We start from the raw sequence: 14,740 nt of genomic DNA on the forward strand, positions 1-14,740 counted from the left end.
TACAGATACAAAGTGAATTGATTAGACAAAGGTTCAAACTCTAGTAATATCTGGGTCAGGACAAAAAGATAGGATAAAATAAAAAGATGCGGATGTAAAATAAGACTCTGACCTTTGGTTGGCCTTTCCTGCTGGATCAGGTCAGACTCAACACATAGGAAGAAATAGCAGCTGCCTGCACAGCTGTCCACTTTCCATCTCATCTCAAACTAGGATATATGTAATTATGCTTTATTACAGCAAACAAACAAGAGAAAGGAAAAGGAGGAAAAGGAGAACCAGTAAGATCAAAACACAACACAAAAAGCTCACACATGCATAGAAATAGGTATGTGTTTTGTGTTGACCAACAACTGGGTATGTAGAAAATTTAGAGGCAGGAACATTTATCACAAGCTTTCGATATGTGAACAGTAGAGAATCCCAGTAACTGAAGCTTGGAGTATCTTCCTTTCCCTGATGTGAGCTGTAAGTGCTACTCTGGAAGGAAGGAGAAGAGCTGGATTCACAAAGGGTGAATATTGCCAAAAATGAGTTGATTTTACTCAGAACTCAACTGTGACAACAGTCACTGATGATGCACCAAGTCTCTAGTGTGTGGTGTGTGCCATGCTGCTATACAGCTTCACCACAATACTTGTATAATTACGCCTAAACCACACAAAGGAAACAGACACAGAGCAGCTAAGTGACCTTCCAAGATCTCTCTTATTAACCAGTAAGAGCAAGGATTTATACTATATGACCACAGCCATTAAAAGCTATATTATCATACTGTTTAAAATATTTGAGGAACCAAAAACCTGACAATGTGAGCTTCCATCATGAAATTTTAATTTTCAATGCTTATATTTCCACTGAAAACTTTTCCTGTTGCAAGAACTTTAGGCAGTTATGACACATAATAAAGACTCAAACAAAGAGTATACAAGTTCACCCCCAGGAGACACGTACTATTCTCTGGATCTACATCCTCTAGGCTCTGTTGATTGACTGTCACATGCCTGGGAGATTCACCCAGGGGCTGTTTCTTGCCCTTCATATCTCCCAGCTCTTTAGATATCTGGAGATTGCTCTGGGAAGAGCTCGTGTGGATTGACTGGGCCACAGAGAGCTGGCCTGTGGCTTCCCACTCTTTCTTCTGACATTCTCCCTAGCATTCTTCCTGTGACCAGTAACTTAACAGTTCCCCCGCCACCCACCCACTAATACACTAGCCATCACATTTGAGAAAAGCTGAGCAGCAGCTATGTGAGGAGTTGGAGAGGAAGGGATGGTAGACAATCAAAACTCATTACATACATTTATGAAATTCTCTGTTTAAAAAAGGGCACACAGTAAGAGTTGGGAGGGAGACGAAGGAATGAAAATGATATAGAATACTCATGTATGAAATTCTTAAAAAATAATTAAAATTTTCAAATATCGACTTTTAACTACCCTATTTCCCCCACCCCCAAAAAAGGAGAATAACAAGAATACAAAAACCTTAGGAAATGTCAGACACACAGGCTTTATGGGGAGGTGAATGGCCACAGTATTATGAAACATGTGACAAGAAACGGCCAGACTCCTAAACTAAGTGTCATTGGAAAATCTCCTGATTCTGTTATTGGATGGTTCACAGTTTGCTACTTAATGGGGCATGCCCTCAGGAGAAATTTTAATCAGATTCCACCTTCTTTGACACAGTAAGAATCAAGCTGAGTAGATGGATAAGAAATACCCAGGTCTAGGAGTCCCAGTCAGTCACATGTCTATAAGCCTCTGTCAAAGAGGTACAAGATGAGATCCACTCAACTCGAGGCCACTGAAACCCACCTCTCATACATGGGGTGTGGCTAACTCTTGAGGTTTACAGTCTAGGTTACAGGCTAAGTACTGAGCCTTAGCAGAGAATTACAGTGTTTCCTGCTTCCTGCCAGTTTACTGCGGGTACTTTGAAGCAGCTTTTATCTACATACCGTTTCTCACAGTCAACATAACATTATAAGCACACCAAGACATAAATACACAATACCAGCAAGTTAACATTAGAACCAGACATGATAAAAATTTTGGAATCATTAAGGTGATAATTTGATACAAATAGAATGAATAGGTGAAGATATCTATAGACTAATTTCATCACCATGAAAGGAAGTGTCAGTGTGAGCAGACAGAGACAAACGTCAGAGGCTAAAACATTCCACTATAAATGAAGTGTACATCTGATGAGGGAATCTACTCATTATAAAGAGCAGAGAAAAGAATCTGTGATCTAGAGAGATTCTGAAAACTTAGTAGCAAAGAAGCAAGAGAGGCTGAAAACAGAATGTACTATTAAAGGGTTGCACAACCACTGCCTAAACTATAACATGCATAATGAGAAAGGCTGAGGTAGAATAATGAGAGAAAAGAACAAAGAGATGGTGAAACATGATAAAGGAGAATACCCTTAAAATCAGTGTAGGACTGCAAACAAAACATTCAGAAGCTCAAGGCTGCCAGTGTCCACCAAGATGGGTGCACTCCCTAAATCAGTGGTTCTCAACCTTCCTACTACTGCAACACTTTAATACAGTTCCTCATGTTGTGGTGACACCCAGCCATAAAATTATTTCATTGCTAATTCATAACTGTAATTTTTTATTGTTATGAATCATAATGTAAATATCTGATATTCAACCCCCTTGAAATGGTTGTTTGAACCCCAAAGGGGTCACAAGCCATGGGTTGAGAATCACTGCCCTAAATGGGGAGACAGGACTCTAGGAGCCAGAGCTGTTAAGAATAGCATGAGAACACATCCCACAGATTCAACTAAGCAGGACTCACAGGGCCTCAGAGACTGAAGCTAAAATCATGAAGCCCGCACGTGTCTGCACTAGGCCATCTGTATACATGCTGTGATTGTTTAGCTAGAGGTTTTTGTTGACTTCTAACAATGGAAGTGGAGGTGTCTCTGACTGTTTTGCTTGCTTGCTGGACCTTTCTCCTCCTACTGAGTTGCCTTGCCTAGCCTTAATAGGAGGGTACGTTTTTTAAGGGTATACATGGCTATGTGATGCTATTCTGTTTCACCACAGATCCATCAGTTCATGTGTTTGCTATGTATTTGTGTGATTTATGTGTATGTAAGCTGCAAGCCACAGATATATGAAGTATTCTCCTGCAGTGAATTTCTTGTGTGGTATTGTAGCTTTCTCATTTGATTCTTTTCCCAAGAACTTCGAACAATTTGGTTAATCATTTATTGGGCACAACTTCCCATATACAATTGGGGTACTTGAATAACATTCCCCAGCTGTGTTGACAACAGTCACACAGTCAATACCTGTTTCCCATAGCCATCTCTGGAAAAAAATTTTCATTTGAGATACTTCTCTATGTCCAAGGACAGACTGTAAATAGATAACCATTAGCTCATCTCACCTACAGATAAGAGAAAACAACCACTAACAATTAAATCCTTAACTCCTTACCTTTACCTCAGTTTATTGACACAAGACCCTAATTTAAGAGATTTACTGCTTACAATTCTGGGATGGTGGTTTGGCCATCTGCTAGTTACTGAGAAAAGGTAATTATTCCCATTGTCTTGAGGAGACTACAACAAGGCCAGGCAGATGCTGGGTGCCAAACTTGGTTTCTTGTGCAAATTAATCTTTAATCCTCCCTCTTTTATCTCAGCTCAGGTGTTATCCCTAATTCTAAAGATCCCTCTTTAGCTATTAACTCAGAGTAAAAGTGCCTTTAGGAACCAAATACTACACATTGCCATGCAGGTTGCCAAGTAACCAAGTAAATTTCTCCCACCCTGCCAGAAAGCAGCACAGCCAAGATAAGCTGAGACAGAAATGGTGCCAAAGGGAAAAATAAAGAAAATTTTACTTGACTAGTGACTTATACTGACATCAGACTCCTAATATTTTACCTAGATACGTCTAAGATTAAAGTCTGAGCACATAAATTTCTTTTTAGAATTCCCTAATTGATTTTAGCCCTTAGCTGACCCTACCAGGGAATGAACCTCCATTAGTTACTCCTCTTTTGGGTTATAAAAGAAAGTCCGAGAGTCACTGCCTGGTGTAAACTCTTATCTGCCTTTGTGACCCTGAATCAATTCAAGCCTTGTGTCCTTGCTTTGGCCAGAAAATCACTGATTGTATGTGTATACAAATTGTAAACTTCAGAGACTGGGGGAGAACTAAGAGCAATGAGAGAACAGCAGAAGAAAGGACAAAGAGGAGCTAAGTATGAGATCAGAAAAGCAGCTGTGTAGATGGAATTGACTTAGAAGAATAAAGTGAATGGATTAAAGAGCTCAATGTGCTTAGATTCTTTTGATATCCCTCAGATTAATTCTCAGCCACTGGTAGCATCTTTTCTGGACTCTGGGAGAATTCCCCTCAGGGCAGGTACCTTCAAAGAATTCGATATATGTAGTTGTATTATATGCATATGCATGTGCTGTGTAGTATGTGTATATGTAGGTGTTTTATGTTTCTATGTTTGTTCATATGGCATACATCTCTGTGTATATTTTATAGTATGGCTATGTTTATAGCATATACTGCACATGTGTAATGTGTTCTCTGTTTATGGCATGTTGTATACATGCATGGCTATGTATATGTGTGGTCTGCATGTGTCTATCAGTGCCATATCTGTATGTATGAGTGTGTGCACAGATCTTTATTTTGAATTTAAATGATAAACAGCAATATAACAAGGTGTGGGCAGGAGGAAACAAGATAGGTTGCTATTACAAAGAACCATACTTCCTTTATGGCAAGCAGAGTGCCATTTGAAAACTTGAATTAAATGAAAATAAATTTTTATGAATGCTAGATCTGCCATTAAATGTAATGAAAATAATGTAACTGATATGTTAAGGAAGGAATAATGAGTTAATAGGACCATGTAGAATAAGTAACATTACTTACTATAAAAAAGACAAAATATAAATGAAGTAAATGTTGGACAACAAAAGCAGGAAGAAGAAGGATAGATCTGAATCCAATCTTAATGACTACTTTTTATGGTCTAAACATACTAGTTAAAGGAGTTCATCAGAGTTAGCATGAAACAAAATTCAACTGTGTATAGGAAAGACAATTTAAATACAGTTACTGAGATATTACCAAAATTATCAGTGGAAAAATGTGCCCTGCAATCATCAATTCAAAGAAAGCATCAGTATCTATATCAATCTCAGAAAGAATAGACATCAAACATATCAGGGATAAAGTGGGGCATCACGTAAAGAAGGGACCCCCTTTCATGGAAAACATTATAATGTCACAATTCTTAAGTTGCTTAAAAAGAAGGTGTCAGACTGCATAACTTCAAAGTAACAGAATTTTGGGAAATATGGATAAATATGCAACAGGAGTTTCAGGGATAAATATTCATATCAGAAAAAAAAAAAAAGCTTGGAAGAAAAGCAAGAGGAAGGGCCTAGTTAAACCAACAAGAACACCAGTCAAAGGAATCATTCCAACCTCTACAGACTATCATATACTCATTGTCATTCAACTGTGATATAACTAGCAGCTACGGGCTAGGAAATAATTTATAGCTATTGATTGTGGTATAATTTAAAAACATACACACTACATATCCAACAGCAGGGGAGTACATGTTTTTCTCAAACTCATGAAGTATTCATCAAGTCAGATTCTATTAGAGGTCATGATCTACATTTTAAGGAATTTAAATCAGAAAAAAGCATATAGTCTCTGCTTCTAGGACACGGATAGAGTAAAACTAGACATCAATAATAAGAACACTGGGTGACCCCCAAGACAGTCAGATATTTAAACATTAAATATCCAACTGGAATATGGACCAATGAAGAAAATCAAGATTTTTTTAAAATTTTGAATCAAGTAGAAATAATAGGATAAATGCAAATACATGCAGACAATGTAATAAAATAGAGGGCCCCTAGCAGCCATGGAAATTCTTGTGAAATATATGAAGATGAATGAATAAACTTTGTAAAGAGTTCTCAAATCAGTCATCTGCACTTCCACTATAGGAACCACAACAAAGATTAAATCCAGAGCAATAGAGGAAGCAATTAGATCAGAAAATCAATTGAAATGGGAAAAAGAATCAATAGAATTGATCCACAACACCAAATGAAGGAGCCAGCAGTGATGTCCTATGCTTTCAATGCCACTTTAATCTGCACTTGGGAAGCAGAGGCAGGTGAACCTCTGAGTTCCAGGCTAATGGGGTCTACAAAACAAGGTCCAGGACAACCAGGGCTATACAGAGAAATCCTGCCTGTCTTGAAAACCAAAACCAAAGAAAGAAAAAAAAATCAAAATAGCAACAACAAGATAAGCAAATCAAGGTTCACTGAAGTTGAGAATTAGTTAAAAATATTTTATCTGGGCTAAGACTACAAATAAATTATTAAAATCAGATATTATCAATCTGAAAAGTCTACATGATTAAAACAATGTGGAATCCTAGAATGTAAAAGCTATAGAAACACTGAAAATAGCATTAACTGACAAAGTCTGGCAAAGGATAGGGAAGAGAAAATTGGTTCACAATGGGTCTTTTGGTGCAAACCATTCTGTATGATCCAGCAGGTGGCAGATACATAGAATTACACATTGAAGGCAAACGGTGGACTTTGTGTGAGCATCACAGGTCAATACAGGCTGTGCAGTTGCAACTAATGTTTCACATGCTGATAATGGGGAAATATTTAAGTTTGGGGACAAGAGACAATTTAATAGCTTCATATTTTTGTTTTGTAAGTGTGTAATAATAATTATACAACAAATGAACTCTAGACATTTACCCAGGTGAATGAAAAACATGTCGACTGAAAGACTGTCTACAGCAGCTTCTAGATAACCTTAAACAGATGAGTTGTTAAACAGGCCAGCACACACCATTCCCATGGAAGACTAAAGCACCCAACACACACAGAAACTCACACTTGCTTGAGGCTCCCCAACATTTGCTGAGTAGAAAAGAGTTTCAGTAACATCTATATCACATTACCAGCTTTTGTAATATTGAAATGATAAAACTTTGAGAACATGGAAGTGGGTGTGCAGGAGGGCTGCACCTGTGGGAATGACCTGTGTCCTTTGGCTGTGTCTGTATCCTGTCCTGCTGTGACAGTTTATTAGAGTTTTCAAAATGGGAATTACTGCACAAAGTGTACAAGAAATTTATCTGCATTACATCTTAAAGGTACACAACTATATATTTATCTTAATTTAAAAACTTAAAACAGGCATTTATACTCTTCGATAAAAATGACTAATGTGCATATGTGTATATTTAAAGCCATTTCCATTTTAATGATTTTTCTGCATTGGCATCACAAATGTTTTGCAGTGATGAGTATCACGGAATGCGTTATCGGTAACAAAACTGCATTTGTTTTCATCCAGTTTAAACCATCAAGAAGACAAATCAGTCATTTGGGAAGAACACATTCCAAGGTTACTTTAGTCAATGGTCATCAATCATGATCCATCAACATTCGTGTTTATATTCTCCCTCCTTGGAGTCCTGGCTTCATTAGCTTGGTCATAGATGACTATGATGTGCTAGGCAGGCAGGACAACCCTCAGCAAAAGAAAACTGGATCTTTAGTTGTTTATCTCTAATTCTTAAGACACATTTTTCCATGTTGTCTGCCATATCAGAGTAAGTTAGTGCCCATATTAACTTGAACTAATCAGTGTCTCCATGCATTTAAAAGAGGAATTATGAAACAAAAAACAGTTGTGGGAATCAAACTCTTAGCAGGAGTGGTGTGTCCTAGTCTCAAATTAATTTTAAAATCTCTGCATGCCATTAGCTATCTCCTATAACTTCTCTCTACTTCATTTTTGCTACAATTGAAAAGAAGAAGCTGGATAGAGCTTTCCAGAAATTGTACTTCTGGAGTTGTTCATTTCCATCCTGTGAAACTTGAGTACACCACACAGCTTGGATTCACCTCATGTTTGGACCCAGTGTGTCATGGAGAGTCAGCTACATCCCTTGGTGCTGTCTGAAGCCTTCATCAACAGATCCTTTGCTCTGAGATGTAACTAACATTGTACTCATTTGTCTTCTTGCAAAGGTCAGTGGATTCTTCCCAGGCAGGAAAAGATCACATCTGACTCATTATTACATTCCAGGGCCTTGTTTCAGGTAGAGGTCGGAGAGAAAAAAGACAGATGGTGATTTTAATTAAATTGTATGATAATGCGCTTCCATCCTTTTGCTTTCTGTGTTGATGTTAATAGTATTCATGATCATAATAAACCCCATGACATGTGCTCATGTGTTCTCAGGACTCCTTCCCCAGGGAGATATAATCAAATGTATACTCCCTTCTAATAAAGCACTGAGGTCAAACCAAAGTATGGTTCCATCAAGGTTCAATAAGTTTATTGTGCTTACTTAGAATGGACAGGTAAGGAGTTACAGGAGTGTGGATGACACCAAACTGCTGTAATACTAGAATGGATGATGACTTCCTCATAGCTACATATATGGAATGCCACCTTTATTTACTCTCTTACCCTTTGTATACTCTTCTACCAGGGATGGAGAAATGGCTTAGATGGTATAGGTACATGCTACCAAACTTGGTGATCCTAATATGATGGCCTAATGAACCTATGAACATATGTAGTAGAAGGAAAGGAAAGATCAAGTAGTCTTCTGATCTTCACATGTATACTCATTAATGTAAAATAAATAAACGAAATAATTGTTCAAAATATATGCTCTAGCACCTCCTAACACCACAATGACAAGGTAAATTAGAACAGAATTGTGTTCAAACAGTCATGAGGTGTAATAGGGAGCTCATCTGAGACCCCTCCTTATTCCTTCTTCTAGAGGAAACATCACCGAACAGTCAACAGGACCAGTCTCATGGGAGTATCTGGCAAGGACTCACAGATGCTCTGATGAAGATGCTGGCTGTTGTGTTCAGGCCATCGTACTCTTCTACATTCCCATGTCAACAGACAGTGGGTCCCAGCCTCCTGAGGGGAGTTATGCTCCCTGATTTCTAATGCACCATTTTGTACACACACAATTTACTCTCTCCTTATTAAATTAGTCCATAAACTAATCACCCAATAAATTAAAAGGTGAAATTATTCATTTATAATACAGCCTTAGGGATGAAGAGATGATTCAACAGTTGCAATTATATACTTCTCCAGCAGAGGACTAAGTTTAGTTCTCAGCACCCCCTTCAGACAGTGTAGAACTACCTGTTCTCTCACTCCAGCAGATCCATTGCCCTCGTCTGGACTCTGAAGGCACTGCACTCATACAAATACCCATATGTGGATATGCAATACACATATAATTAAAAGTAAAATAAACCTTAGAATGCAGCTTTTATAATTCAAAATAAATAATATTTTTAATATTTGAGTTTAAAACTATAATTTAAAATAACTCAATACTATAATGTGAGCTGACAATCATCCAAGATATGGTTGGAAATGTTATGCTAAAGGAAACTTAAAATTCAATCAAACAAATGCAAAAAAAATACCTTCATGAATAGAAATTTTACTCTTGTTATCATAAAAATTGAGTTTACTTAGTTACCTGTACAAAATATTTGCCCAATAAGCATGTTTTTTTCTCTCCTTAAAATAACTGCATTTCAAATAAACTGTCACCTCCCATGTACCTGATATCAAACTATTTTTAAAACCTGAAACTTTTATCAACTGTCAGTTATAGCCATTCTGCATGTGAAAATTTGGAGCAAGGTCAAAAAACAATTTTGCAAAGTGTGTCAGAAAGTGTTTTAAATCTCATTTCTACAACTGATGAGAAAGGGCATTTTAAAGCTGATTAGGTGTTTTCTTTTTAATAACCGAAAACTTTTGTATCTGTCTTGGAAGAATAACGTGGAAGAATGAGACAGGGAGAAGTATGATTAAAATACTCTAGCACATGCATATGCACACAAATTCATGCTCACATGCAAACATATAACAAATAACAGTTCAAACTGGAACTATTGTCTGGCTAATTAACTGCATCATGACACAGCCTTCTAATTACTCTCATTTTCACAGTATCTACAACACAATATTTAGTCTCAACTATAGTTGAAAATTTATAGATTAGATGATTCTAATTTTCTTGGAAATTCTTTGATTATACAATCCTCTTACCTACTTCTATGGATATACTGAATAAATAATGGCAGCACAAGTCCTTTTGATAACCTCACTTGGGACAGAGTAGATGGTTCTAAGTTAAAAACCTTGACACACCTATGAACCTATGAGCTACACAGAGGGGTTTGATTTATAACAAAATCCCAGGGTGATTCAATACCAGACTCAAAGAAATTCATTGCTACATAATGGTATACCATATGCACCAGTGTAAGTAAAGTTTATTGGCAAAAGATAATAAAAAAAAAAAATCAAAGGGAAAGAAAACAGTGTCTGTGAATTCAGAGTAATTGAGCCATATGACCTCCACACTAATTCAGGAAATTTAATTATTTTTCAGAGAGAAAGGGGTAGAGTCTACTCAAAGTCAGAAAAATAGCTTCTGCCTGAGCAATCTTGTCAAGGTACAGTTGCCAGAAAATGAGACAGTGAGCACTGGCCACAATGGCTTAGTTTTGGTTTTTTAAGTGAGTCTATAAATGCCAAACATAGCCAAACTGGCCAGCCATAGAATCACATTCTGATGGGCACTAGCATGAAGAGAACTGAATCTCCTTTAGGAGGAAAGATGCTTCAAAACACTGTGGTCTATCATTCTTATCTCCCATATCCATGTGTTAGATAAGGATGCTTATGGTGGACCAGTGGACCAGTGGACCAGTTACACCTTATGATCTGAAAGAATCATGAAAGACCACGTCATAACTCTAGCCTCTGGGGAAGTCCTGACAGACTAGTCTCATGTCCAACTTCTGAGGAATTTATAAAATGCCAATCATCTCTCTAGGACTGAGTCCTGACATCAGCCATCCCTACAGCTTCTGAGCGAGTTCTGACAGAGCAGTCACATCTCTAGCATCTAAAGGAATCCTGACAGGCCACTTCATGTCTCCAGCTTCTGAGGGAGTCCTGGCAGAGAGAAAGGAATGACAGAGCACAAGTGCTTTGTTTCCATACATTTTCTAGTGAAGGCAGGGGCAACTGTGAGGTCACCATTACACTAGAGGGATGTTTTGTGAACTCATAAGGAGAATTGATGCTTATGTGGGACAAGAGCTGAGGTTTTCCTGGAGAGGATAGGCAGAGGTTTTGGCCTTTTGCAAAGAGGAGATGTCTTAGCAGTAAAACTGTGGCTCCTGTTGTGGCTGAAGAAGGAAGATTTGGGCTCCAGACAGTTCCAGGATTGTTCAACACACCAAGTTTTGTTTTGGGTATCTTAGAATTTAAAGTAATTCTTATTCATGCATGTAAGAACATTAGCTCATCTCAAAATTACCAGACACTTCCAGAAGAATTCTAAATTTCACACTAGAATAGAGGCAAACTATCAAGTAGACATTTCCTAATGAACGAAGACAAATTTATGCCCAGTTTTTAAATATTTTTAGTTCAGTGCCAATTCCATGCAATTGTTATACTTGCTAAACCACCAGCCATGTAGTTTATCGCCACAGCAGTGTTAAACAAAAAGTGAACACAAGGAATGAAGTGTTAATTAAGCATAACTCTGTTTTAGGTGATTCCTGGATTATGTAATTTTTTGTCATTTTCTGAAAATAATATTTATTTCTTTTAGTTTTAGCTTTGAGACCTCAGCATTGTATCCAGATCCGTTACACCCATCTCTCCCCTCTCAAAATCCCATGTGCCCCCTCCTAAACTCATCTCTTCATTATTTTTGCTTCATCTATATACTTACAGATACATATTAAAACACACATATTCAATGTACTGAGTCTATTTTTATTAGGTAAATAAATAAATCTGAAAGTCAAAGAACAGAAAGGAAATCTCCAGATGTAGTGATCAGATCAAGGGCTAAGAACTAATACTTGGAGTTGTTAAGCAATTGATTACTTGAAATCAAGGATGCTCACAAAGCATAAAGTCACCCAGGATACACTTGATTTCCACATCAAAGACCAATACAAGACATATGCAAATGAATTTGTTAATGCCACTGTGACTTATTTCCTCCATTCTGCATTTTCATGTTAATCTGCATCTCATTCTTACAATGCTGACAGTATGAACAAGTCCATGTTGTGTGTGAGGAAATAAGACTGAAAATGAGGTCAGTTCAACAAGAACATGGAGGGCTGCGTTGCTGAAATAGGACTGAAACCAGGATCATGTCTGTCCAGAGCTAAACCTTAACATTGATGCTGTTCTGTGCTGTCAGTTAGTCACTGCAGAGACTCATTTATCTTTACACAGCTGTAAGACACTGTTCCCAACCAGGCTTTTATAAAGACAGATTCTAAAAAATAAACCAGACAACTCTCATTCTTTTCTGTCCAGTTATTTTGGTTATACAGTCAATGCTCATCTTGCTTGGTGAGAGATAGAAGAAATACTATCACAGTGTGTTTTTAATAATTTTGCCTTTTCCCTTAATAAGTGCCCTTATTTTATGGAGAGAAATGTGTGTAGATCACTCAAGGCACCCCCCAGTTTTCTAATCTAGTCAGTGCATATTAGTGACCTGAACAATAGTTTACCAAGTTTAAAGCCTTGTGCTTAGAATTTGGGAATGTAGCTCAGAGATGGCTTGAAAGTTAATGGCCCACAGCAAAACGGTGATGCATGAAGACTCTCCTACCCAGCAATATCAATGCCCTAATTCATAATTTACACACCACTTATATCCTGAAAGGATTTATAATAATATACCATAAAATATAAATGAACAAGATTATCAAAACAGAAATAGAGTGCTCATTTTCAAGAAATTACATGGTTTAGATTTCTCCCATACATTATTCACTGGATGGGATAATGTCAATGGACTCCCTGAAAGATTCCTCAGCCTGATGCTTTACCAAGCTCATTTTCTAAGTTGCCTATCTTGCAGGAAAGAAAGAAGATTTATGTTTTATGTATATTGTAGACCAATCCTTTGCCTACTTTTTATGTAGAGTCATAATAAGTATTTAGGAGAAAATATTAAACCAATTTTCTATCATGAAATATTTGTTAAAATTACAGTTTCATACGTACTTTTGATTTGCTTTCTGACAAAATCAAGCTGTGGAATGTAAGGAAACAGAACAGGATCCAAGACAGTGAGACTATGGGAATTTCAAGAGGACCCTTGAGTAGATGATAGACCTGAGGATCTTCTTGCCTCCTTTGAACACAGTCCTGTGGCAGGTATTCAGTAGATCATGTATGAGTCACTGTAGCTGAGATCTATGCAGACAGCCTGTGCCTGCCTCTCATCAGCAAGTTCATGTGAACTATAGTTTATGCATGCCCTTCTATCATGTGGAGGAATGTACCCTGTGCTTTCTGTCCAGTTCCACTGACTATTCTCAACTGTGGAAGACTAGTACAATGACTAGTTTTTTAGTTCTGGGCACATCCTTTATTAAAAGATCGTTGTTCTTTTGATCTCTTTGAAATTCTGGTGATGGCTTCCAGCCCAAGCTCCCTTCTCACATTCCCTGTATGCTTCTTAAATTCCATCCTCACTGAACTTGCTGTAAATGACTTGAATTCCCTTTGAAGTGTGAAAGATCTCTTCTTTCCTCCTTGTTTTACCCAAAGACTTTCAGCCTTATCATCTTCCAGGTTTTCCTGTAAACGAAAATGCTACTATTTTCTAAACCGAAGGATTAAGTGTTTCAGGAGACACAAAGAAGAAGCTATGACTAATTACTAAATCTTCAAAAACTTACCATCTGGGTCAGAGTGAAAGCACCTTATTTGGATAATAAATGAGGCCATGGATTATATTTTTGCTGGTACAGTATCTTTAGCTTGTTCTAGGCCCTAGGTTGCCTAGTCTGTGGGTTTATCTGGTTAGGAGTTGTTCTTCTTGCTCATCTGATCAGCTTTCCTCACACTGAGACCTGGTCAGTGGCATTAGGGGAGCAAAACAGATTTTCAGCAATAAGGAAAAACAAAAATGTGGAAATCAGCACCCATATTTTGCCTTTCTTTGCCTGCTAAGAACTTCCCTCATTTCTTCATGCAATCCATGTCTCCTTTGACTCAGTTCAGCATCTGCATATGGTAAACTCTAATTTGACTTGTCATTGGACATAATGTGTACAGTAAAAGTAGCATTTCTCCCTGGTGTGCTCACTTAGTTATTGTAAGCAATGTCTTCATTACCATTGGTTCTTTCCAGTTTTATTACCTGTTAAAATGACTCATGGAGTCACCACAAGAATAGACTAATTTACCAAATTGGGAGACATATATTATAAACATCTCTCCAATGTAATTCCAAAAATAGTTATATATTTGAACTACTCATTTGTTTGTATAGGTTAGAGAAAGCACTCATTAATTCATTAAACTACTTTATCTCATTAAAAATCCTTCGTGAGAAAGTAACTTGTGTTGCTGTAGGGATATCTGTGTTTTACTAAAGGAATTAAAATTGGACAGGAGGAGTGAGGGATGGATGGGGGTACTTTCATTCTCTATTATAAAGATCCATCTCCATGAACACTTGTATTGGTGAAATTATTAAGGCCACTCCACGTAGTTAAAAGGGAGGTTTATTTTGTGGGGTAACTTACAAATGAAGGGGTAGCTTGCAGGGTCTGGGAAAGGGATGG

The sequence above is a fragment of the Onychomys torridus genome, chromosome 1, assembly GCF_903995425.1.
Source record: "Onychomys torridus chromosome 1, mOncTor1.1, whole genome shotgun sequence".
NCBI classification, from domain to species: Eukaryota; Metazoa; Chordata; class Mammalia; order Rodentia; family Cricetidae; genus Onychomys; species Onychomys torridus.